Below are 25,801 nucleotides of genomic sequence, written 5' to 3'. Positions count from 1 at the left end.
TCATGAGGGAAAATTATGTCTAAAGCTTGGAGAAGTTAATCAGTATTGTACTTCAGTTTCATAACAGAATGCCTGCCTGGGTTCTGGATAATGGACAATGTTCCCCTGCATTCCCAGTCACCAATGGAGTGCAACAAGTCTGTGTGCTTGCTCCCATGCTTTTTAGCATGATGTTTCCTGCCAAGTTGTCAAGCGCCTTCAATGAGGATGAATGTGACATCAAGGTCAACTCCTTAGGTAGTTGGTAAATTCTTTCACTTGAAAAGTCTATAAGCCAAGACCAAAGTGGTGGAAAGGTTGGTGCATGATTTTCTCTTTGCAGATGGTTGTGCACTCAATGCAGCCTCTGAAGTTGAGATGCAACAAAGCATGGATCAATTCTCTCCTGCTTGTGCTAATTTTGGCCTAAACAATTAACACCAAAATAACACAGGTGCTCCAGCAGCCAACACCATACCATCCATATGAGGAACTGTCAGTTACGGCAAATGGAGAAATTTTGAATGCTGTGGATAAATTCACTTACCTTGGTAGTGTACTTTCCAGGGATGTACATATTGATAACGAGGTTGATGCATACATTGGCTAGAGCTAGCTCAGTGTTTAGGAGACTCCAAAGGAAAGTATGGGAGAAAAGAGGTATTAGATCGACTACCAAACTGAAGGTCTACAGAGCCTTTATTGTGGCCTCACTGTTGTATGCCTGTGAAACCTGGACAGTTTACCAGTTTCATGCCAGGAAACTGAATCACTTCCATTTGAATAGTTTTAGAAAGATTCTGAAGATCACTTGGCAGGATAAGATACCAGACACTGAGGTCCTTTCTCAAACAAAACTGCCAAGCATGCAAACTCTACTTCAGAGAGCGCAACTCCTATGGTCTGGCCACATTGTTCAAATGCAAAATGCATGCTTGCCAAAAAGACTATTTTATGGAGAACTCACACAGGACAAGCATTCACGTGAATGGTCAGAAGAAGCGATGCAAAGACACTCTCAAGGTCTCTCTCAAGAACTTTGGATTTGATTGTGTGACATGGGAGACACTGGCACAGGGTTGCTCAGTATGGTGTGCTCACATCAGAGAAGGTGCTGTGTTCTATGAGCAAAGTAGAATTGAAGTTGCTCAAAAGAAATGCAAAATAAGCAAATTTAGAGAATTCACCCTAAATGGTCATATGGACTATTTGTGCCTGACCTGTGGGCTTGTCTGATTAGGCACAGTTGGACACACCGTAACTTGAGTCTAGCATAGTGATGTCATTTGGGTCCTCTTTGAGAATGAAGGCAAGAACCAACCAACAAAAATGTATATATGTATATATGTATATACACATATATATGTATGTGTGTTTATATATACATATATGTATGTATGTGTGTTATATATGTGTGTTTATATATACATATATGTATGTATGTGTTATATATGTATGTGTGTTTATATATACATATATGTATGTATGTGTGTTATATATGTATGTGTGTTTATATATACATATATGTATGTATGTGTGTTACATATGTATGTATATATGGATATAGTCAATGCAGAAATTGATTTTGCTTGATAATATGTATTTATAGGAATTTTGTTTTTCTTGTTTTCTCAGTGGGAGTGGGGAAGGAAAGGTGAAAGGAAAACATGAAAACCTGAAAATAAAATAAAGTTGAATTTTAAAAATGAAACATTATACTATCTCATCTCTGACATTTGCTACTTGTGTGAGTCTGGGCAAATCACATTTTCTTTTTAGTTGAATACATTATAAATGCAATATAAGAATAAGTATAATATTCAGAGCAAGGGAGTTTATGGTTCTCATTGTACTCCTCCCTGGTCAGGCCGCTCCTGGGATACTGTTCCCAGTGCTTGCCATTATATTTTAATAAAGATAGGAACAAACCAGGGTGACTCCAGACAGAAGGAATCAGTACAGCCTGGTGCTCTAGAAACACATTATATGAAACTAAGGATATTTGGCCAGGAAAGAGAAAAATTAAGGGGGAAATTGTACCTTTTTAAAAAAAGTTATTCTTTTAAGGACTGTCATGTCCTTAAAACTTGGGGCCTCAAGGCCATATGTGGCCTTCTTGGTCCTTTTGACTGAGTTCCAAGTTTTACAAAACAAATACTTTTATTAAGGGGATTTGTCGTATGAAGGTTATATTTAGTCAAAGGGCCACATCTGAGGACCTAGAGGACCTCATGTGACCTCAAGGCTGAAGGTTCCCCATGTCTGGATTTATACTAGGAAGTTTCAAGGGTACCCAGGTGGTGCAGCAGATAGAGTGCTGGGTTTAGAAGCAGGAAGAACCCAGTTCAAATCTGACCTCAGACACTTGCTACCTGTGTGATCTGGGCAAGTCACAACCTTATTTGCCTCAATTTCCTCATCTGTAAAATAAGTAGGAGAAAGAAATGTTAAACTGCTTTAGTATCTTTGCCAAAGAAATCCTGGATGGGGTCATGAAGAGTTAGACATGATTGAACAACAGAAATATGAGCTTTTAAAGAAGACATTGGGCTTCAGTTTCCTCATTTGTTCAATAAAAGGTTGGACTAGGCAGCTAGAAGGAACAGTAAACACAGCATGGGACTTGGAGTCAGGAAGAACTGAGTTTATATCTAGCCTCAGGCACTTCCTAGCTATGTGACCTTGGGGTAAAATACTTAACTTTTGCCTCACTTTCCTCATCTGCAAAATGAGAATGAAACTAGTCCCTCCCTCTCAGGATAAAATGAGGTACTATTTGTAAAGTGCTTACTAGATGTCTCAAAAGATCTTTCCAATCCTAAATCCTAAAAGTGAGGGTCAATGAATAGATGTTACTAGGAGGCAGGTTTTAATTTAATATAAAGTATACTTTTCTATTGGTTATAGCTATTAAAAAATGAAATGGGTTGCCTCATAAGATGTTAACTATTACAACATAGTTCCTATGACTGGAAATGTCCAAACAGAGACTATACAACCACTTGTCAGGAATATTTTAGAATAGATTCTTCATTAGATGGATGGGGAGAGGTGTTCAACTAAATGGCTTGTAAAGTCACAAGGCACCATGATATCCCCTGATTTGAGAAATAAAACCCTAAAATCTAATTCCTCCTTCCATTTGCTAACAAGAAAACTAACTTTCTGTTAGGTTTAAATAAAATAGTTGCCCCAGATTTCAGAGAGTTTATAATAGAGTTAAGAAAAGAAGCCAGGACATCTGATTCTAAGTTCACTGGATTTTTCAGTATAATTTGGCCATACTGACATATTAATAGGGAGGAGTTTCAGCAACAACAACACAGATGAATACATGGAGAATTTGTTGTCTTTTTAAGCTTAAAAATAACTAGTGTTATGCTCTAATCCCAAGATACCTGAGAATAGGGCACAAACTGTAAAGTATATATGAACCTGACAATTCCTTGGGGTTAATAAATGCTTTCTCACATGTAAGTGTGGGATGAATTATAAAGAAAAGCCAGGACTCAGTGAACTAGTCCGATAAGCAATTGAAAGTAATGTGAATTGGAGAGTTTTGATATATTTTGCAAGTTGAAGAAAAGGCATAATCCTCAGTAAAGCAAACTGAAGCACACAACTCTGGGGAAAAATATGATTAAACACGTGTCAAAGGAGACAAAAATGCAGGCCAACTACATTGTTCTATTCTGTAATGAAATAATAAACATATGACATAGTGTTCAACATGCAACGAATGGGGATTAACAATTGGATAGAATTATGATAGTCATAGAGAGGGTCAAATCATTGATAGGCTGACGTTGGAGTTTATTTCATTTAACATCTAGGAAAGTGAGCATTTCCTACTTATAATAACATTTGGAGGGAAAAATCTTCTTATGGTCAGAGCTAAGAAGCTAGCTGATTCGGCTATCTATGGAAAATCATTTCAATTAGTCATGGAAAAAGAAACATGTTCAAACAGACAAAATAAAAATGGCTAATGGAAACAGAAACTGAATTTTGTGGAATAAGAAAAAACATTTTTCCCTTGCTTGACTGAACACACACACGGTGTCCCAAAAGTCTTAGTGCAGTTTAAGCTATTACAGTTTAGAGTAAAGGCAACAGAGTGGTACAGCGGATAGAGTACTGGGCCTGGAGTCAAAGAAGACAATTCAAACTCGGCCTCAGATACCTACTAGCTGTTTGACTCTCAGGAAGTCACTTAAACCTCTGTTTACCTAAGTTTTTTCAATGGTAAAGTGAGTATAGAAAGGAAGCCCTGAGTTCAAAATTGACTTCAGATTCTAACTGGGTGACTCTGGGTAAGTCATTTAACTTCTGTTTGCCTCAGTTTCCTGAACTGTAAAATGGGAATGTAATGGTATCTGTCTTGTAGGGTTGCCGTAAGGATCAAGTGAGATATTTTAAGAATATTTAGCACAATGCTTGTCACAAGTGCTTATATAAATTGTATTATTCCTTTCCCATTCTTCTGTCTCAGAATTGTTGGGAGGATCAAATAAGATCGCATTTGTAAGGTGCTTAGCACAGTGCCTGGCACAATAGTAGGCATTTGAAAATGTGTGACCCCTTACTTTTCCTTATAGATTTGCCTTAATGATAAGTTCATTATTCAAGAAACAGGAAGAAATGAAAGAAACTGGTATTCTGAGTCTGCTTCTGACTAATAAGGAAAAATCCAGAGGGTGCTAGACTACTACGTTGTGTGTCTAAAGACACAGACCTCTGTTGTCTTCTTTCTCACACCTCAAAGAATGCACATAAAATACACGTTATTTCTCTGATAATCCATAGCCAACCTGAAGGAACAGAGTGGTATTCCAAAGGATTTAGTACTCATACTATTCTTTAAAGTTACTTAATCAGTGGTTTTGATGAAGGAATAGAAAACTGGCTGCCTATGCTTATTGATAACACCAGAATTCTGGAAGACCAGATTAGAGTTCAAAGTGAGCTTGGAAACTTGGTAAAATTGATAAATATAAAAATATGAGATACTAAACATATATTTTGTAGATCACAACATAATAGAAATAATAACCAATAAATGTAGAATAAGCAAAAGCATAGAACTTAACCGAGACTTAATTATGAAATCCTAGACAATGAGGGGCTCAAAGAACAGATAGTAGAAACAACGAAGATACAATGATAATAATAAGACAAAATGCCAGAATTTCAGAATGCACCAAAGCAGTCTTCAGAGGAAAAATTCTATCTCTAAGAACATACGTAGGGTAGCTAGTGGCACAATGGATAGAGTGCTGGATCTGGAGTCAGGAAGACATCTTCAAATCTGATCTCAGACATATACTAGCTGTGTGACTGTGGGCAAGTCACTTACTCCTGTTTGCCTCAGTTCCTCATTTGCAAAATGAGCAAGAGAAGGAAATGGCTAATCATTCCAATATTTTTGCCAAGAAAACCATGGGATCATGGGGAGTCAGACATGACTAAAATGTCTGAATAACAACAAAACATATATTAGCAAAATAGAAAAGGAAAGGATTAACGAACAGAAAATAGATTTTTGCAAGTTAGAAAGACAACAAATAAACTCAAATTGAAAACTAGAGAATAGATAAACTGGAAAGAAAAACGTTATAGAACTGATAAAACTAAAAGATGATTCTTTGAAAACACCCCACAGACTTTCTGTATATAAGTTCCATCTCAGCTCCATGAAGGTGTTCAGTTTTAATCCAACACAGACTCTGCCTAGCTGAGATTCTGGCCTTCTTGTCAACAGGAGCGTTACAAACAATTTGGCTCCTTAAGAGACAACCCAAGGTGCCGAATCTTTGGTTTAAAGAACTGTTGTGTCAAATATATTCAAGCAGGACCCAGAGTGTTGGTATTCAGGATCCCTGACTGGGAATAACTGTTAACTTCAAATTCTTCTGCCAAGACTGGAAGGAGGGCCCCAGCATGGAAACCCTGTCTTTTCCCAGACTGACTCCAGCTGAGATTGTGACTCATGTCCAGAATTCGATCCTGACAGGAGCTGATGGCCAAGACCTTTCCAAGAATGATATTTTTCCAAATCCAAAGCCTGAAGTCATGCACAAGATTTTTGTGTGAACCTTACAAATTGTATATGGGATTCCACTGTACACTTTTCACATGATGCCAGTGAATGCTGAAGTCATGTACGCACAGTTAATGGAAGGCTTCTTACCATTATGTAACTTGTTTACTCATATGGAACCTTTTCTTCGCATTTGCCTGGTGAATGATTTCAAGTTTGCTGATATTCTGTACCCAAAAGGAAAACGTACATGTTAATTTTTAAGTGTCATCATCAACTTCATTCACTTCAGAGAATCATGTCAAGAAACATACATGAAATATTTACAGGAACATAAATCTTCCATGGACAAGATGGAGCAGCTGCAAGTAGCGCAACAGGAGGCATTGATAAAACTGGAGCAGCTTGCCTCTGTCCCACTTGAAGAGCAAGCTGAATACAAGCAACTCTTAGAGGACATCCATGAGCTGCAGCAAACATTAAATGGGTTTCATCAAAAAACAGTAACAATACAAGAAGGAATTTCCCAGAAGAAGTTAGACATTTCTAAGACCACTAAACATCTGAATGAATTAAAATTGTCACTAGTTACTTTGAAAGAACAGGAGATTTTGAAAACAAAAATTGTGGACTCTCCAGAGAAATTAAAGAATGATATTGAGAAAATGAAAGAAACAGCGCAGAAACTCAGAACTGCAAAGATTGAAGTGACTGAGAAATGTGAAGCCTATCGAGAGGCAATTGAGGTTATGCCTTCATTCCAGATGGAGCTACAATTATATCAAAAAAAAATGCAAGAACTTGCAGAGAGCTCAGACAAATTAATGAGGATCTCTAAAGAGAACCAGTACCTGGAGGACCAGATTGAAAGTGCTCAGAAAAAATTAAAGGAACTGGAGACCAAGGAAGCCTTGTTGAAAAGACAAGTCATTGTGGAGAAAGAGAAGCTTGTCAAAACCCAGCTGAAGATAAATAAGAAAGATGAGGATGTCAAACAATATGAACACTTAGTACTTGAGGAATGTAATAAACTTCAGGAGAAGAGAGGAACTATTTGTGAACAGGTGACAGCAATGAAATGTGAGGCCCCAAAAGTCAGATGTGAAATACAGCGGCTCCAAGATGTCACTGAAAGTGAGAAGCTGAAGTTCCAGGAAACCTCCCTCACCTTGAAAAGTACTATGGAGAAATACCATGAAGCTACGGAAAGGGCACCCGAGGAGGGCAAAGCTAGAATTGGCGAAAAAGCTGCTGAACTGAAGAGAGAGTTTATCATTTAGACTGCATCAAATCGCCTTGTTTTGTTGGTTCAGAATTTAAATGAACAGGTGAAGGTTCATAGTTTTGAGAGAGGGACTAACCCAGTGAGACTGTCTGAGTGCTAGGATGGTAGACTGAGGCTCTCTGGATGGAAATTAAAACGTGTTTTGACACAGAATGATCTTCTAAAATAATATGCTTTAATACTCCTTTTAAAGAAATCACTTGTCAATAAAGTAATTTTCCTCAGAAAAAAAGAGAAAACACTAGGAAAACTGATAAATCTAAGAGCCAATCTGATTTTAAAAAAAGAGGGAGAAAAATGAAATTCACCAAATGAAATATGAAGAAAGGGGATATCATAGCAGAGAATTGAAAAAAATCTATTAGGATATGCCATAGGCAGTTATATGCCAATACAACTGAGAACTTAAAAGAAGCAGGATTATCTCCAAAAACATGAAATATTCAAATTAGCAGAATATCAAATAAAGAACTTAAATAATATCATGTCAGAAAAGGAAATTGTACTACTAAAAGGGGAAAAGCAAAACAAAATCTGTGGGTCCAGATGGATTTTTAGAATTCTCTCAAACTTTTAATGAATATGTGATAACTGTACTATAGAAATTTTTCCAAAAATTGAGAAAGAAAACTCTCTATCAAATTTTTTAATGAATCAAATGTAGTCCTAATGTTAAAATGTAAATGAGAAAGCAAGGAAAGAATATATCAAAAATGACAATTGTATTAATATTAATTTACAGATTTAGAGCTATACCAGTGAAACTACCAAGGGAACACTTTACAAAGCTAAGCAAAATAATAATAAAATTCATTTGAAGGAACAAAAGATCAAGAATATAATGAGAATTAATGAAAAATGCAGGAATTAGAGGAGAATAGAAATTCTAGACCTCAAAGTATAAACTAGTAAGCATCAAAACCATTTGGTATTGGTTAAAAAAAACCCCAAAAAGTAGAACAGTGGAACAGACCACACCAGAATGAATCATAAATTCTTGACCTCAATAACTCAGTATTTAATAAACCTCCAATTACAAATTTTGTTGTTGTTCAGTCACTTTTGAGTCATGTTCAACTTTGTGACTCCATTAAAGATACTGAAGTGGTTTGCCATTTGCTGCTCCAGCTCATTTTATAGATGATGAAATTGAGGCAAACAAAGTTAAGAGACTTGCACAGAGTTGCACAGTTACTAAGTGCCTAAGGTCAGATTTGAACTCAGGAAGATGAGTTTTCCTGACTCCAGGCCCAGCACTCCATTCACTGCCCCACTGGCTGCCCCAGCTATTCATTAGGAAACTATTCTCTATTTGACAAAAATTTTGGGGAAAACTGAAAAGTAGTCTGACGGAAATTAGGTTTATACCAACATCTGATATCATATACTACAATAAATTCAAATGGATACATAAACTAAACATTAAAGATCATACCATTAGAATGCTATTCCTTGAAGACTGTGGATTATTTCATTCTTTCAATTTGTATTATCAGTGTCTGGCACATAGTAGATGCTTAATAAATGCTTTCTGGATACTACAAAAAATTAGGAGACATAATATATACCCTTCACAGTCATGGATAGATGATGGGCTCTTAATGAACAAAGGGATAAAGGTATTTTATATATATATATATATATATATATATATATATATGTGTGTGTGTGTGTGTGTGTGTGTGTGTGAATATATACACACATATGTGTGTTCATCTTTCTTTGCTGAAGAAGACCATGCCATCACAGAAATGATGACATGACTTGCACTTGACTTTGTTTTGAGTGAGGGCTGTGCAGGTCACCAGCCTCACCTCTCCTCCAGAACCATCTGAATCCAGTGACCTGATATTCCTCAGGATGACTGGAGATGACCCAGGATGAGACAATTGGGGTTAAGTGACTTGCCTGAGGTCACACAGCTAGTGAGTGTCAAGTGTCTGAGGTGAGATCTGAACTCAGGTCCTCCTGACTCCTGTACTGGTGCCCTATCCACTGTACCACCTAGCTGCCCATATATACACACATATGCAATGCAAAAATATACAAAACATAAAATAGATCATTTTTATTGAAGATTTGCATGAATAATGTTATTACGACTAGGTTAACAAGGCTGTCCGGGAGAAAATAATCTTTGCTTCAAACATCTCTGATATCCAAGGTATTTTGTTGTTGTTCAGTCATTTTCAGCTATGTCTGACTCTTCATGACCCCATTTGGGATTTTCTTGTTAAAGATACTAGAGTGGTTTGTCATTTCCTTCTCCAGCTCATTTTACAGATGAAGAAACTGAGGCAAACAGAGTTAAATGACTTGCCCAGATCACACAGTTTGTAAATGTAAATCAAATGTTAGATTTGAATTTAGGAAGATGAATCTTTCTGTTTTCAGCCCCAGCACTGTATCCACTGTTCCACCCAGCTGCTCTGTTATTACTATTGTTGTTATATAATTCCTTACTGAATAAAAGCAAGAAAGTGGGGTGGATTTTTAAAAAATCTTTCCTGATTCTGAGATTTTGGTTCTTTTATTCATCCTATCCCTTCTAGTCTCCTTCATTCTCTCTGCTTCCCTATCACAATCCATTTCTTAACTGTCTTTAGGCTTTCCAAAATGTCTCTAGGCTGCACTATATTGTTGACCTACTCTGTTGAAAGTTCTAGGGAGGGAGCCAAAGCTCAAATGATTCAGGAACCTAATCCAAATGACTCATAGACAGCAAACCAGAAGGCTTCAGTTTAGAAAACTCCCTCAGTAGGGAAGAAATAAACTTTCTAAAAGAAGGTTCTCATGAAACTTATCACAGGCTAGAAATAAGTGCTTGCATCAGCAACAAAGGAAGACACAAATATCTTAATTCCTTCAACAAAGATTTATGTGGCAACATAGTTTTAGAATCCTTACATTTTTGACTTATAGTTCAAATAGGGGAGTTGGGTCTGGGCCTGAGATTTTTTAGCAAATCTAGTTATTAAAAGTTAAATGGGAGGGAAAAGCATTTTCTACCAGTGAAAAAAATTTACCAGGAAAAATTGAGATAAATCTCTTTGTTTCAAATAAGTCTCCAAACTCATTTTCTAATTGATTGTATGACCGATATTTTCTAATGAAATGTAACTCTATTCATATTTGAGGAGCAATGAACTTTGGCCCTTTCATCCAGTTAACTAAATTTGTTTTCATTTTCCATTTGTAATAATGAAAGGAAATGTTACTGGAATGAAATGATTATAAGGTCTTGGCATCAGGAATATCTGAATTCAAATCCAGCCACAGACACTTAGTAGCTATGTGCTCTGAGATAAGTCACTTAGCTTCTGCCTGACTCAGTTTGTTCATATACAAAAATGGGAATAAAAGTATCCATATCCAGTTGTTGTGAAGCTAAAATAACATTTATAATGCTCATTGCAAACCTTAAAATGCTATATTAATGCTAATTACTATTTTCTCAAGATTATACAAGCAGAACTGAGATTTGAATCCAGGTCCTCTGAATATACAATCCAGTGTCGTTTTTGTTCCACCATAAAGTCAAAGTACTGATATCACTGAGTAGACAGATGTACTGACTTATTCAATAATAACTCTCATTTATGTTCCACTCTACTGTTTGCAAAATGCTTTATTGAATTGTCACTATACTTGAAGGGCCATGCAATGTGATGAGGTACACCAGTTAAGCAGTGGATAGAGTGCCAGGATTAGTTCTCCAGCATCAAGGGAGTGTTTGACATTGGTTAATATACCTCTAGGGTTGTTCTTGTTTTGTTGCTCAGTCATTTTCCGTCATGACTGACTCTTGATGACATCATTTGGGGTTTTCTTGGCAATGGTACTGGACTAGTTTGCCATTTCCTTCTCCATCTTATTTTATAGATGAGGATACTGAGGCAAACAGTAAGTGACTGCTCGTAAACGTCTGAAACTAGATTTGAACCCAGTACTTCATGACTCCAGGTCCTGAGCTCTAGGCTCCACTGTGCCACCTAGCCACCCACTAGGGTATCTGCTTCCAGTGGGGGAAGTGAAGGGATGAAGTAGAAGTTTCAAGTACCCTGAATGTGAATTTCAACCTATTGTCTCTCCTTTCCCTTAAGCCTCTACCATTCCCTCCTCTGCACTTCCTCCCTCCCTTCCTTGCTGCTCCACTAATCATAGCTCACAGGTGGAGTGGACTTCAACTGACTTATTTGTATTTTTCCAGCATGCCTGAATTCTGGAGATCCAGGTCATTTCCCTGCTGCAAAGAATTTAAGTCACTGAAGGTCTAAAATATGCTACAGGATATGGGGGTCTGAAGTTCTTCAAGTTTAAAGACACATTGAAGGCCACTCACTAAATGAAGGGTCTGAGCCTCACAGAACTCTGAGACACCTGAGATGGACAACATCCTTTTGATGCCTTGGTCCTTCTGGTATTTGAAGGAGACCAACTCTATATGGTTCTGATAACTGGGTTATGTTCTGCCTGAAAATGGAGAGAAAAGATGAAAACAAAGGATGGTGAGATGGAAAGACTTGGTCAACTCTATAGCCTTACCTTGAGTCAATTACTATTCCCTACCCTTGAGAAAGTGGGCTTCAGAACCATTCTGAGCTCATTCTCCAAAATCTGGAGATTTATTTAGATATTTAGATAGTATTTAGATAGTCACATCCTGCTAGGATGGCCTCTTCCTGCTTTTCTCATCACCCTGCTCCTCCTTGAAGGATCAAAAGTAGGAGCTGCTTTTTCTAGCATTTTAGGACTTTCTAATTGACACCAACAGGAAATTGAGTTTCTAAGTTATTTTTAAAGTCTGGATCAGTGGAGATAGTGGCAGAAGATATAATATGGACCACTCCAATGGTGGAAAGTCTTGTAACACTGTGAAGTTTGGCAGCTTCCCCAGTCTCTGACTTCACAACAGCAGCAATATTATTCTTTTAAAATAACCCTGTGCACAGTCTTTTAGTGTTTTTTTTCTGGAAGACCTGGCAGACAGAGCATTTGACAGATAAACTAGTTTTCACTGACATTCTGAATGGAATCGTCTGAAGGTTGCAGAATTGGACACTCACATATTCCATAAAATTATACCACCCGGAAGTGTCTGGGCATCATCTTCCCCCCTAAAAACTGCCATGTAGTGAGGTAGTATATGATTGACTTTCTGCTGTTCTCCTTTCTCCTTCTTTACTCTCCTTCACCCTTATCCCAACACCTTAAAAGGAGATTTTCAATGACCAATGTGACATTTCTTGCTCCAGCTGGTGTGGGAGTATGATTTTCTCCCTTACAGCGAAAAATTCCGAGTCTTTTTCTGAATATCATAAAGGAAAATATATTTCCAGATACGTGTAAGCTCTTTGAGAGTAAGAGTTCTTTCTTTCTTTGTGTTTGTATATCTAGCACTTAGCAATGTGCTTGACACCTAGCAGATAAGATGCTTGTTGATTGATGGAAAGATGGGGGGAGCAGAGTGTCCTAACTCAGGAAGTGAAGGTCCAGGGCAACAGAAAGCAGAGCCAACAACACCACCTAAACGTGCAGCAGAAGAAAGACCACAGACCTGACACAAAGCTGGAAAGATGAGTAAATCAAAGAAAATACCAAAGAGAATAAACAACAATAACAAATCGTTGCTAATCTATAAATCCCTCAAAAGAAAGAGCAAGTAATTTTATAATAATGCAGAGACTTGAAGGAAAAAACAGGATTTTTTTTTCTACAAAAACTACTGGAATACCTAGAAGAGATTTTAAAAAATAAAAGTTCTGTGGGAAAGAACAAGAAGGAAAACCAGCAGTTTAGGAAAGAAAGTAGTGTTCCCTGAAAACTAGAATAAACCAGATAAATATCAATGACTCCATGAGATGTGAGGCATATTAGAATAAAACCGAAAGACTGAAAAAAATAAAACATAAAACTTCTGATATAAAAACCAACTGACCTGAAAAATAGGTAGAGATAATTTAAAAATCACTGTACTCCTTGAAAATCATAATAAAATTTTTTAAAAGCTTAGACAGTATTGTGTCAAGAAATTATAAATAATAATTTCCCAGATGTATTAGAACTAAAAGGCAACATAAAGATAAAAATAATCTACTAAGCAGTTCTCAAAAGGAACCATAAATAGAAAAGTCATTGGAATATCATAGTTAAAATCCAGAGTTTTCAAATCAAAGCAAAAAAATATATAAGTAGCCATCAAGAAGTTAAAATACTAAGGAACTACTGTAAGGATCAATGTAAGTCCTGGCAACTTCTGCTGAAAATGAGAGAGGAGAGGATCTTGGAATTCAAGATTCCAAAAGGAAAAAGACATGGGATAATAAACAATTTGTCATACAAAACTGAATACAATCCTATTGGGAAAAAAAATGGATTTTTAATGAAGTGAAAACTTTCAGGCATTTCTGATGAAAGGATCAGAGTTGAGGAGGAAGTTTGCAACACAAACTTAAGAGAAATCTAGAAAGGTAAATTATATAAACAATTAGAAACAGCTGTGTGGTGATAGAGTATTAACATTCTAAGGGAGGGGGAAGAAGCAAGTGTTCTTTCAGAACTGCAATACCATGAAAAGGAGTTAAATAAGAAAAATAAAGAACCTGGGAATGAATTGCTCTGTTCTAAAGGTTTATAAGAGGAAAGAGTGTAAAGAAGGCAAAACTAGTGTAGAAAGGGAAGAGAGAAGGGGGAGAAACATGCTATTTCTCATGACTTGAGTGTGAAAGAATACACAAAAATGGAGAAAAGAGTGAAGGGACAGAGGGGACATCATCTGAGCCTCACTCTTATCTGAAACAAAAGAGAATTTGTCAATTTGTAGTAGAAATACATAAAACTCATCAGGAAAATGAGTGGGGGTAGATAGAAGAGTAGTGCAGAGGGAAGATAATGCTGGGAATGTAACAGAAACAAACAAACAAACAAACTTCATAAAAAATACACCCATTAGACAACCAAAGAATGGCCAAACAAATTGTGGCATATTAATGTAATTTAGTGTTATTGCACCATAAGAAAGGATGAAAAAGGACACAAAAAGAGGATTCTATAGAAAACTGAATCTCCATAACATACCACTTGCTTTTTGCAAAGTATGTATTAAATTCTACATTAATTTCAAAACTGACCATTTGTCTGTGCATCCTTTTGTACTTCCTTCTCTTCTGTACTTATTTTAAAATGTTAGAATGGCCCTTTTGGGGGCATAATTGTTGCTAATGCTTTCTTCCCCTTTCAGTTAAAAATCCCATAAAAAAGGAAAGCATTATAACAAATAATTATAGTGAAGTAAAATGACTATATACACACTGGTCATATCCAAAATTTGACATCTCAGCAGAGAGTAAAATGAGCAGAGCTGGGAGTAAAAATTTTATAAGGACAAGAGCACTGTAAAGAGAAATGACTTTGAAAGTCTTTGGAGCTCTGACCGATGCCATGACCAACCATGTCTCCAATGATCTATAATAAAACATATTACCCACTTCTTCACAGACAGGTGATGGATGCAACATCCTGAGATGCAAATTTTTGGGACATGGTCAGTGTTGCTTCACTTTCCTCAACTATAAAGTGGGGATAATATAGCACCTACCTCATAGGGTTTTTGTGAGGATAAATGAGATAAAATATTTGTAAAGTGCCTGGCGCATGCAGGTGCATAATAAATGCTTGTTTTCTTCTTTCTGCCTAAAGTTTGCTTACAAGCTGTTGTTGTTATTGTGTTCTTCCTTCGTTGCCCCAAATGACCATGCCATCAGAGAAATGATGACATGACTTGCACTTGACTTTGTTTTGAGTGAGGGAGGGCTATGTGAGATCACACAGCCTCACTTCTCCTCCAGAGCCATGTGGGTCCCGTGGTCAGATATTCATCAGGATGACCAGAGATGACCCAAGATGCAATAAGAGACCTTAATCCCCTTAGGCCAAGGTCTATTCAGGTACTCACTGTTTAAGAAGTAGTTAGGGGATGGCCCCTTTAATGAGGCGAAGAAAGAAAGATATCAGGCTGGGAGGGAAACAGCAACAGTTACTACTGATAATCACTCTCAAGCCAGAAGGGTCCAGAAGAGAACCCTTAGGCAGGGGCCTAGTGTTGTCCAATGTATGAACTTCAGAGCACCGTAGGTTTAAGACTTTGGGGAAGGAAAGAAAAGGAAAAAGGAAAGGAAAGGAAAGGAATCTTACAATCTTAAATGCTTACAAGTTAAATAACTTGCCCTGAGTCACAGGGTTAATGTGTGTCACAGGCAGGACCTGAACCTAGACCTTCCTGACTTTGAGACCCATAGCTATTGTCACTCTGCCATGGCTTCCAGGCTTTGAGAAGAATACATCACAGGGATGCCAGGTCAGCTAGCTGTGTTAGAAATGTCATTAGCTTTTATTTAAAACCTATCCAAGAGTGGTTAAAGTCAGTAAAGTAATAAAAGGCAGCCAGGTGGCACAGTGAATAGAATGCTGGACTTGGAGTCAGGGAGATGTGAATTCAAATCCAGCTTTACACACTTGGTAGCTGTGTTACTCTGGCAAGTCACTTAACATCGTGTGCTTCAGTTTCTCATCTGTAAAATTAGCTAGAGAAGGGCATGGCAAACATCTCCAGTATCTTTGCCAAGAAAATTCCAAATGGGGTCATGAAGAGTTGGACATGATTGAAATTACTCAACAACAACTACAACAAAGTAAGAAAATCATGCTCAAGATGGGTTTTCTCAATAAAATCATGTACTTGTAAATAAGTACTAAAAATGTATTAGCATTCACTTGAAAAATCATCCTATCTTTCCTTCTTTTATAAATCTAGTATAATCAATAATCTTTTCTGTTAATCAAACTAAATTGTGATGTGTCCTAAATGAACAGTTAAATAGTTATTCTCAATGATGTTAGAAGTGGATACGGACAAAAGGCCCATGGATTAATGGCTTTTTAAAAGAATGTAGAAAAAATTTCTTTTATTTACCAATTATGATTCTTAATTCATTGGCTCCATAAATATTTATCAAACTAGCTTAGGTTTATAATTCATAAAGTGTTATGTAATGTGGATAGGGGATGTGCCTGTGATTTTAATCATTCAGGGACCTGCTTGGATGAGGGAATTCCCTCTATAAATGTAAGTCTTCACCTTCTCTGAAATATATAATGTTAGAAATGACACCTAGAGCAATGGTGTCAAATACAAATAGAAGCAGGACTACTGAATGTCCATAAGGATCCCTACAGTGTGTATATTGACTTAGAAAACCATATATTAACATTATCTATGTTCTACTGCATTTTTATTTTGAAGAAAATTTCTTATATTTTAATTTGGTTGGGGCAAGTCTTTGGCTTCATATGCCAGCATGCATTAGATTATGAACTCCTTGAAGGCAGGGACTGCATTGTGCCTCTTTTTGTTTCCCTAGTGCCTGGCACATAGTAGGCACTTAATAGTTATTGATTGTTTGACACCTTTGGCCTAAAACATTGAGAAACCAAGCGACACAGTCAGCATATGTCAGAGGTAGGACTTTAAATCAGGTCTCCTTAGGCCAGCTTGGGATCCACTATCACACTACCTCATGCTCAAAGTGTTACCTACATAAACAAATAGTGATATGGTACATTGAAGTTTTCAGAGTGCTTAACATAGTGTCTATCTGATCTTCATAATAATCTTGTGAGGTAATGTGCCCTTTCTCATATCATCATTATCATTATGACTATGTACAATGTATTGTGCTAGACATTGGATAAGTTTTGTTTTTATTCAGTCATTTTCAGTCATGTTCAACTTTTTGTGACCACATTTGGGAGTCTTGGCAAAAATCCTGGAATGGTTTGTCCTTTTCTTCTCAAGCTCATTTTACAGATGAAGAAACTAAGACAAACAGGGTTAAGTGACTTGCCCAGGGTCACACAGCTAGTAAGTGTGTGAGGCTGGATTTGACTTCTGACTCCAGGCCTGGTGCTCTATCCACTTTGATACTTGATTTCCCCAGATTCTGAAGAAGATGCAAATATAAATAAGATAGCGGAGTTGTGAGTACAGGAAAGGGGAAAATATAAATACATAAAAAGAACTGAAGATATTTTGAGATCTGATGAAGGGGAAATCACTTTCCAGTTAGGTAATTTATGGCATGTACTAGGTGGAGACTAGCATAGTTAGTGGACAGCATATTGGGTTTGGCATCTGGAAGATCTGAGTTCAAATCCCGTCTCTGATGCTTACTATGCATCATCAAGAACAGGTTGCTGTACCTGCCTGAGACTCAGTTTCCTTATATGTAAAATAAAGATAATAGCATGTGTAGTACCTACCTATAAAGTGCTATATGAATATCAGTTGTTATTACCAGGGCTGATCCTTAAAGTATGGGTAGCAACAGGTGGAGGTCTGGGAGAAGGCATTCTAAGCATAGAGTATAGCTTGAGCAAGAATGCAGAGGTGAGAGAATGGACAATATGTTCAGAAGATGGCAGGTAATCTAATTTGGCTGGAATATATGGTAGCTGAGCGGGGAACAATCAATAGGAAGGTTGGGAAGGTTGGATGGAATCAGATTATGGAGAGCCTCAGACCTGCATAATGGAGGGACTGGCAATATCCATGTGGTGGCTTGGTGAATTTGCTTTCAGAGATGTATGATTTGCCTGCTTCAGAAGATACCAGAACATTTGCTTATATCCTCTTACTTTGATTCAGTCTTTTTTCATTATGTATCAGGGAGAGCAATTCAATCAACCAGTAAAGACCTATTAAGCACCAACTATATGCCATGAATTGTTTTAGGTTCTGGGGATACAAAAACAAGCAAAAGATAATCCCTGACCTCAAGGAACTTACAATATAAGAGAAACAATATACAAATATAGTCAAAGCAAGCTACATACAGGATAAATAGGAAACAATTAAATGAGGGAAGGCACTAAAATTAAGAGATGTAGAGGAAGGCTTCTTAGGCATTTTAGTTTGAACAAGGAGGTTTATAAGCAGAGTGAAGGACAGAAAGTGGTCCAGGGATGGGGGACAGTCAGAGAAAATGCTCAGAGCCTAGAGATGGAGAGTCTTGTTTGTGGAATAGTGAGCAGGCCAGTGTCACTAGATTGAAAAGTACTCAACAGAGAGTAAGCTTTAAGAAGACTGGAAAAGTAAAAGGAGGTTCAGTTTTGAAGGATTTTGAATGTCCAAAAGAGTATTTGCATTTGATCCTGGAGGCAAAAGGGAGTTTACTGAATAGGAGGGCGACATATTACTTTAGTGGCTGAATGGGAGGATGGATTGAAATGATGAGGAATAATGCAAGCAGAAACTAACTATTGCAAATAATTGCAGTGGTCTATATGTGAGGTGATGAGGACCTGCACTAGAGAGTGGCAGTGTCAGGGGAGAGAAGGGATCATACTGGAAAGGTGTTACAAAGTGGAAATCAACAAGCTTTGGTAACAGATTGGATATGGTGCATGAGCAGGAATGAGAACTCCAGGATGACTTTCAAGTTGTCTCCTAGTCCAACTGGATTAGGAGGATGGTTAGTCTTGCCACCTGCAGAAGCAAGAAAGGTAGGAGAGGGGCAAAGCTGAGGGAAAAAGATGAGTTCAGTTTTAGACATGTTGAGTTTAAGATGTGTATTGGACATCTACACGTCAGAGTTTTACTTTGATCTGTGGGGTAAACTATGGCGAAGACAAAGAAAAGGAAGGTGAGTAGAAATTTCTTTCCTGTTAGAACTATGATGATTGTTATTTTTTCTAGAAACATAAAGAAGATTTTATGAGGAGTGGGCATGGAGAGATAATTCAGAGGAAGGACTTTGAGAAAACCTAAAAAGATAATTTTCCTTCAAGAGAGAGATTCTACATTATAAAGAGAATATCTTAGGGTGGGGCAGGACCAGGATGGTGGAATAATAGCAGAGACTTGCTTAAGCTCTCCTCCAAAGCCCTCCAAATAACTTCAAAGAATGATTCTAAACAAATTCTAGAGCTCCAGAGCACCAGAACCCACAAAATGACAGTGAAAAAAATTTTCAGCCCAAGACACCTGGAAAGTCAACTGGAAAAGTCTGTTGCACTGGGTTGAGAGAGGAATGCAGTCCAGTGTGAGCACTGTCACAGATTGGGTCCCAACAAACCTGGAGCAGGCCTCAGGGCACTGAATCACCCGAAGCTGTGATGGTTTCCATACTTCTTAACCGACAAAAGTCAAAGACAACTTATAAGCTAATTAGGAAATGTCCAGGGCTTGGATAATTTGCATGAATTTAAAAACATGGCAATAAATGGCTCTGTGGGCTCTGGTTCCATGGGACCCCTGCCTCCCCTCCCCACTGGAGTAACCCAGCCGGGGTCAGGCCAAGGTCTGTTACACCCAGGTCAGAGAGGAGCATAGTCAGGCCCTAACCCCAGGGCAACAGTGATCAGATGGTGGTAGTGGCAGCAATAGCTGCTTCCAGAGCTCTTGGTCCACCTTCAGTGGAATCTCCCTCTGATCAACTGCTCAAACTTCAGTGGGGGGTTTGAGCAGTTGATCAGAGGGAGATTGCAGGGATCTCTTTGTTGGCACTGAGAAAGGATTCTCTTACTTTTCCTGTGGTCCTGGAGAGAGGAGAAGCTCTGGCTTGGCAGAGCTTGTGGCAATGGTGAAGAGGGCTTCCTACTCACAGTTCAAAGGCAGAAAAGAGTGATTATGGTCACTCATAGACCAGAGCACAGGCCAGGAGAGGAGTAAATACTTCTCCTTTGATCATACCACCTTGGAAGAAGTGAAAAATTTACAAGTCCCTAGAAATGTCTCTTGAAATAGCTACACTAAACCCCTGAAGCTCTGGACAGTATGCCCTCCACACTGGAAGCAGATTTCTACCTTCATTAAGAGCAAAAAGTCAAGTTATTGGCTGGGAAAATGAGCAAACAGTGTTAAAAATAATCAGACTATAGAATCTCACTTTGATGATAAGGAACATCAAACCTTACCACCAGAGGAGGACAACAAAGTTGAAGCTCCTGCATCCAAAGCCTCCAAGAAAAATATGAATTGGTCTTAGGGAATAGAAGAACTCAAAAAGGATTTTGAAAAACAAGTAAGAGAAGTGGAGGAAAAATTGGGAAGAGAAATGAGAGTGAAGCAAGAAAATCATGAAAAATGAGTCAACAGCTTGCTAACGGAGATCACTCAAAATACTGAAGAAAATAACACCTTAAAAATAAACTACCACAAATGGTAAAAGAGGTCCAAAAGCCAACGAGGAGAAGAATGCCTTAAAAAGCAGAACTGGCCAAATGGAAAAGGAGGTTCTAAAGCTCATTGAAGAAAATAATTCCTCAAAAAGTACAATGGAGCAAATGGAAGCTAATGACTTTATGAGAAATTAAGAAATTATAAAATAAACCAAAAGAATGAAAAAATAGAAGACAATGTGAAATACTTTATTGGAAAAAACAACTGACCTGGAAAATAGATCCAGGAAAGATCATTTTAAAATTATTGGATGACCTGAAAGACATGATCAGAAAAAGAGCCTGGATATCATCTTTCAAGAAATTATCAAGGAAAATTACCCTGATATTATTGAACCAAAGGGGAAAGTAGAAATTGAAAGAATCCAACAATCACCTCCTGAAATAGATACCAAAGTGAGTTGATTATGAAGGGATGATATCTAAAAAGTAAAATTAAGGGGTGAGTGAGGAATGTACTGGTAGAAGGAGAAAGCAAAAGGTAGCATAGGGTAAATTACATTACATAAAAGAGGCAAGAAAAGCATTTACAGTGGAGGGGAAGAGGCAGGAGGTGACAGGGAATGAGTGAACCTTACTCTCATCAGATTTGGCTTAAGGAGGGAATAACATACACACTCAACTGGGTATGGAAATCTATCTTACCCTACAGGAAAGTAAGGAAGAAGGGGATAAGAGAGGGGGAGATGATAGAAGGGAGGGCAAAAGGGAGAAAGTGTAATCAGAAGCAAATTCTTTTGAGGAGGGACAGGGTCAAAGGAGAGAAAAGAATAAATGGGTGGTGGGACAGGATAGAGGGAAATATATTCTTTTACAACATGACTGTTGTGTAGGTGTTTTGTATGACTGCACATGTGTGGCCTGTGTCAAACTGCTTGCCTTCTCAGTGGGGGTGGCTGGGAAGGGAGGAGGGGAGAGAGTGTGGAACTCTTGGTTTTAAGGATGCATGTTAGGGGTTGTTTTTACCTGCAACTGGGAAATAAGACATACAGGAAATGGGGTATAAAAATCTATCTTGCTCTACAGGAAAATAGAAGGGAAGGAGATAAGAGAAGGCAGGGGTGATATTAAAGGGAAGACATATTGAGGGAAGGGGTAATTAGAATGCATGCCCTCTTGGGGTGGGGGAGGGGAGAGATGGAGAGAAAATTTGGAGCTCAAAATCTTGTGGAAGTGAATGGTGAAAACCAAAAATAAATTAATTACTAGAAAAAAAGAGAGCATCTTTATAAACCTATTGTAACTTTTATCTTGTGGAGATGAAGAGGATTCTTGGAACTGGTTTTTGCTACTATGAATGAATTAAATAGTCTAGGGATGTGTTTTTAAATGTGAAAAGAAGTCAGGGTTTGAGAAAACTTTTGATATTTGTTGTCCTTGTGGCTAAAATATTATAAATGATTATGTCTTTTTTATTGTTGTCCTCACTTTTAATAAATTGTATATTCAAGAACTGTAATAATTTTTGTTCCTAAGAGATTGAGTTTAATAGAGAGATATGTGTATTTCCAAACAGAGAAATAAGAGTAACTACTATTTTGAAAGGAGATTCTTGAGTTTATTGAATAAATAGTATTTAATACATATTTTAATGAATAGTAATTCAATAGCATTTAATAAATAGTGTTTAATAAACTGAGACATGGGCTCTGAGCTGACTTATAAATTTAAAGGTGATAAAATTTTATTAAATAATGAGAATATATAGAAACATTCCTAGATTATTCTAGACCTCATGATGATAAGCCTAAGTAAAACATCAGACTGATCAGTGATTTACAAAGTGAAGTTGGTGATCCGCATAGCCCTATTACATGTGTTAGGGTCATCCTACCAAATCCCACAAGCATAACTTCAAAATACTTGATTTAGAAACATGAACAAAAACACTGACCTTTTTGTTTTTTAACATCAATTAAAACATTCACCCAGTCGTTGGTCACCAGTGCATATTGTTATGTCTACGTTATAGCAAATGGCAGTTACAAGAAATGAAAATTTGTTAACTCTTCCTCAGAGTACATATTGGAGTACATACATATAGACACAAATACATCTCCCATAGAGTAGAACGATTAACAGCATGTTAGTGAGCTGTGGTAAAGGTAATTAAAGGCACACAGGCAAATTTCATAGAGAAAATTAAAACAGATAAATAACCGTCCTCCCCCCCCCCCCAAACTATCTAAAGTGAAAACAAAGTCAGGCCTGCACATTGCTTTTCATACAGCTTTGTCCTCTTGTTCTTTGGTATATAACTCTCACAGAGGCTGCTATCCATGACCCACATGGTCACTAGTAATTTAATTAGACCCACACACTACTGTGCTCCTAATCATACTCTGACTCCTTTTGTTTCACTGGGTGGGAAGTATGGAAAATCCTGTTCAGGTCTGTCAGGCTACCTACCAAGTAGTGTCTGAAATCATGTCTGGCTTTTGTGGAAACAAATCATAGCCATGAGTCCTTTTAGTTTTTGCATACAGCTTCAAAATAACTAGAGCCCAGTTTTAAATGGGAGATTTGTCCTCTAAAAAAACTGCTTCTGTCACGGTAGAATGCTTTAATCTAGATGTTTCTTAATAATGTCCTGGTATAGTTAGTTTTGGCTTAGATAAAGTCACTATGTGACTACTTGTACATGCTGTGATTTCTGGGAATGTCTCTTTCAATCTCAAGACCTCTCCCATCTGTTTGTGAAGGACTGAAATTCCTTTCATAGGGTACAAAGTAATTCACTTTAAAAGTTCATTCAATGACTTAAAGTACAAAGAGAAATCAGAATGACCTTAGACCTTAATCAGTTCAGCTCTTTTATTTTGGAGATGAGTAATCTGAAGGTCAGAGAAGTGAGAGGACTTACCCATTGTCTGGTACCTCAGTCGGATTTGAGCTGGGACAAAGTTCCAAGTTTTTTGAAAGTCCAAGGAATTTTCCATTAGACTACCCCCCCTGAAGAGCCAGCATTTTGGCTTAAATGTTCATTTTGACTCATCAGGTATTTATTGATCATTTACTATGTATCAGAACCTTTTCCAAGAGCAAATTTTGATCATGGAGAGCAGGGTGGAAGGATGTGCCACTAAGGAAAGAGGCCACATAAACCAAAGAAAACTGGTAAAGGAGGCTGGGACAAAGATTGGAGAGAAAATTTGTACACAGTCCTTTTCAGTTCTTTTCTGAAATGTCCTGTCATTAAAGTGGGTATGTCATTGTTCAGAGAGAGGGACTCCAGAAGACACCTGTCTCATTATTCTACTGCCTGTTCACTACAATATAATGTATGTGACAGTGTCTTGGAAACTGGACAGTATGACTAATTGTTGTTGTTATGTTTGTTCTTCATTGCAGAAGATCATGCCATCAGAGAAATGATGATATGACTTGCACTTGCCTTTGTTTTGAGTGAGGGAGGGCTGTGCAGGTCACCAGCCTCACTTTCTTCTACTAAATCATCTGGATCCAGTGACCTGATATTCCTCAGCATGACTGGAGATGACCCAGGATGCACTGGGACCCCTTTAGGTCAAGGTCTATGCAGGTACTCACTTAGGGTGAGGTAACGCTCATTCATTGAATAGACCTTTAAGAAGTAGTCAAGGCATGGCCCCTTTTATGAGGCAAAGAAAGAAAGAAATCAGGCTGGGAGGGAAACAACAACAATTACTATTGATAAATCACTCTGAAGCCAGGAGGGTCCAGAAGAGAACCTTTAGGCAGGGGGCAGGGTGTCTGCCCATGGTGTCTGAGGTTCAGTGTGTAGTAGGCTGAAGGAAGGAAGGTAAAGGGAGGGGAGTGGAAGGGAGTGGAGAAGAGGGAGACTAGCCAGTAAAACCCAAGTTAAGAGGGCATCTTTTGGTCACCCAAATTTACCTTCCTTTGGAGAGGAGAAGGAAGAAGAGGGGAAGACAGACAAGAGAGGAGGAGCGGAGTCTACTCATGGAGTTGTGTTTGTCCTTTATTACCAAAGAAGACCATGTCATCAGGGAAATGATGACATGAATTGGATAGATGGTAAGCAAACTCTGTAAACATATTTTGAGCTAAGCAATTTTTTTCTACTATATATAATTTGTTCCTTTTAATATACATTGAATTTAAAATAGTGAAACCAACATTACCACACTTGCCTATATTTCCCCCGAATTGTCCTCTGGGCTTCTCTCCTTTTTTTTTTTTTTTTAAGTGTTTTGTTTGTCTATTTTGCTTTCAACTCTTTCCTTTTTTCCCCTTCTTAGCAATACTCTCAGGAATCCTCTTCTACTCTCCCCCCTCCCCCCAAATCATCCACATAAAAGTCCTCTTTTGTAACAAAAGCATAGTTCAGAAAAAAAGTGTTATAAGAGTCATATATAGAAAGGTATGTTTCATTTTGCACCTGTACTTACAGTCTGTCATCTCTTCAAGCAAGAGATGTGATGTCTCATCATCAGTTTTTTGGAGTTGTGATTGGTCATTTTATTGATTGGAGTTCTTAAGTACTTCAAAGTTGTTTTTTTAATAATATGGTCATTGTACAAATACTTTTGGTTCTGCTTATTTCATTCTGCATCAGTTTATGCATAGTTCTCAGGCATCTATGAATTAATCTGTTTTGTAATTTTTTTTTACAACAGGAACTGCTAAGTGGTGCAGTGGATAGAGCACCAGGCCTGGCACAGACTCATAGTCATGAGTTCAAATGTGGCCTCAGATACTTACTGGCTTTGTGCCTCTAGGCAAGTCACTTAACTCAGTTTCCTCATCTGTAAAATGAACTGGAGAAGGAATGGCAAACTACTCTTGTATCTTTGCCAAGAAAACCCCAAATGGTGTCATCAGCACATGGACACAACTGAAAAATGACTGAACAATAAAAGTTTCTTACACCATAATAAAATTCCAAGATATTCACATAACATAATTTGTTCAGCAATTCCTCAATCAATAAGCAATAACTTTGTTTCCAGTACTTTGTTACACCAAAAAGTGCTACTGTACAATACAATAAACATTTATTAAGCACTTACAATGTGCTAGGTACTGTGCTATAAATATTATTGTGCATATGAGATGCTTCCTTCTTTCTTTGATCCATTTGAGGGTGTACCTAACACTGGTATCCCTGGGTCAAAGAGTCACAGTTTAGTGACTTTTTGGGAATAGTCCCAAAGTGGTTTTCATTATGGTTGGAATGAATCATGCTTTGACCAATAGTGGTGGAATAGTGTGTCTGTCCTCTCATGGGTCCTCTAACAATTGTTATTGTCCTCTTTTAGTCT

General features: G+C 37.7%; 1 protein-coding gene, 1 long non-coding RNA gene and 1 pseudogene across 11 annotated transcripts in view; 2 read left to right on the top strand and 1 right to left on the bottom strand.

The window, feature by feature from the left end:
• LOC140506724 (uncharacterized) overlaps nucleotides 1-25,555 on the top strand; it is a 92,455-nt gene extending 66,900 nt beyond the window's left edge. The window contains exons 2-4 of the long non-coding RNA XR_011968050.1: nucleotides 23,892-24,081; nucleotides 24,428-24,554; nucleotides 25,157-25,555. This is a non-coding gene — a long non-coding RNA (uncharacterized lncRNA). The remainder of the gene's footprint in view (nucleotides 1-23,891; nucleotides 24,082-24,427; nucleotides 24,555-25,156) is intronic.
• The window catches only part of ADGRG2 (adhesion G protein-coupled receptor G2), a 178,896-nt gene that overhangs the window by 126,481 nt on the left and 26,614 nt on the right, over nucleotides 1-25,801 (bottom strand). For 2 of the 10 annotated variants that reach the window (XM_072614198.1, XM_072614196.1), the window contains exon 2: nucleotides 6,170-6,246. The exons of the other annotated variants lie outside the window; for them this stretch is intronic. The gene's annotated coding sequence lies outside the window, so the exon portion shown is untranslated. The remainder of the gene's footprint in view (nucleotides 1-6,169; nucleotides 6,247-25,801) is intronic. 10 annotated transcript variants of the gene reach the window in all.
• LOC140506723 (kinetochore protein Nuf2 pseudogene) lies at nucleotides 5,920-7,299 on the top strand (annotated as a pseudogene).

This window comes from Notamacropus eugenii, chromosome 5 (genome assembly GCF_028372415.1).
Source record: "Notamacropus eugenii isolate mMacEug1 chromosome 5, mMacEug1.pri_v2, whole genome shotgun sequence".
Lineage (NCBI taxonomy): Eukaryota > Metazoa > Chordata > Mammalia > Diprotodontia > Macropodidae > Notamacropus > Notamacropus eugenii.
The sequence above is the reverse complement of the archived record's forward strand: the minus strand, read 5'-3'. Positions and strand labels throughout refer to the sequence as shown.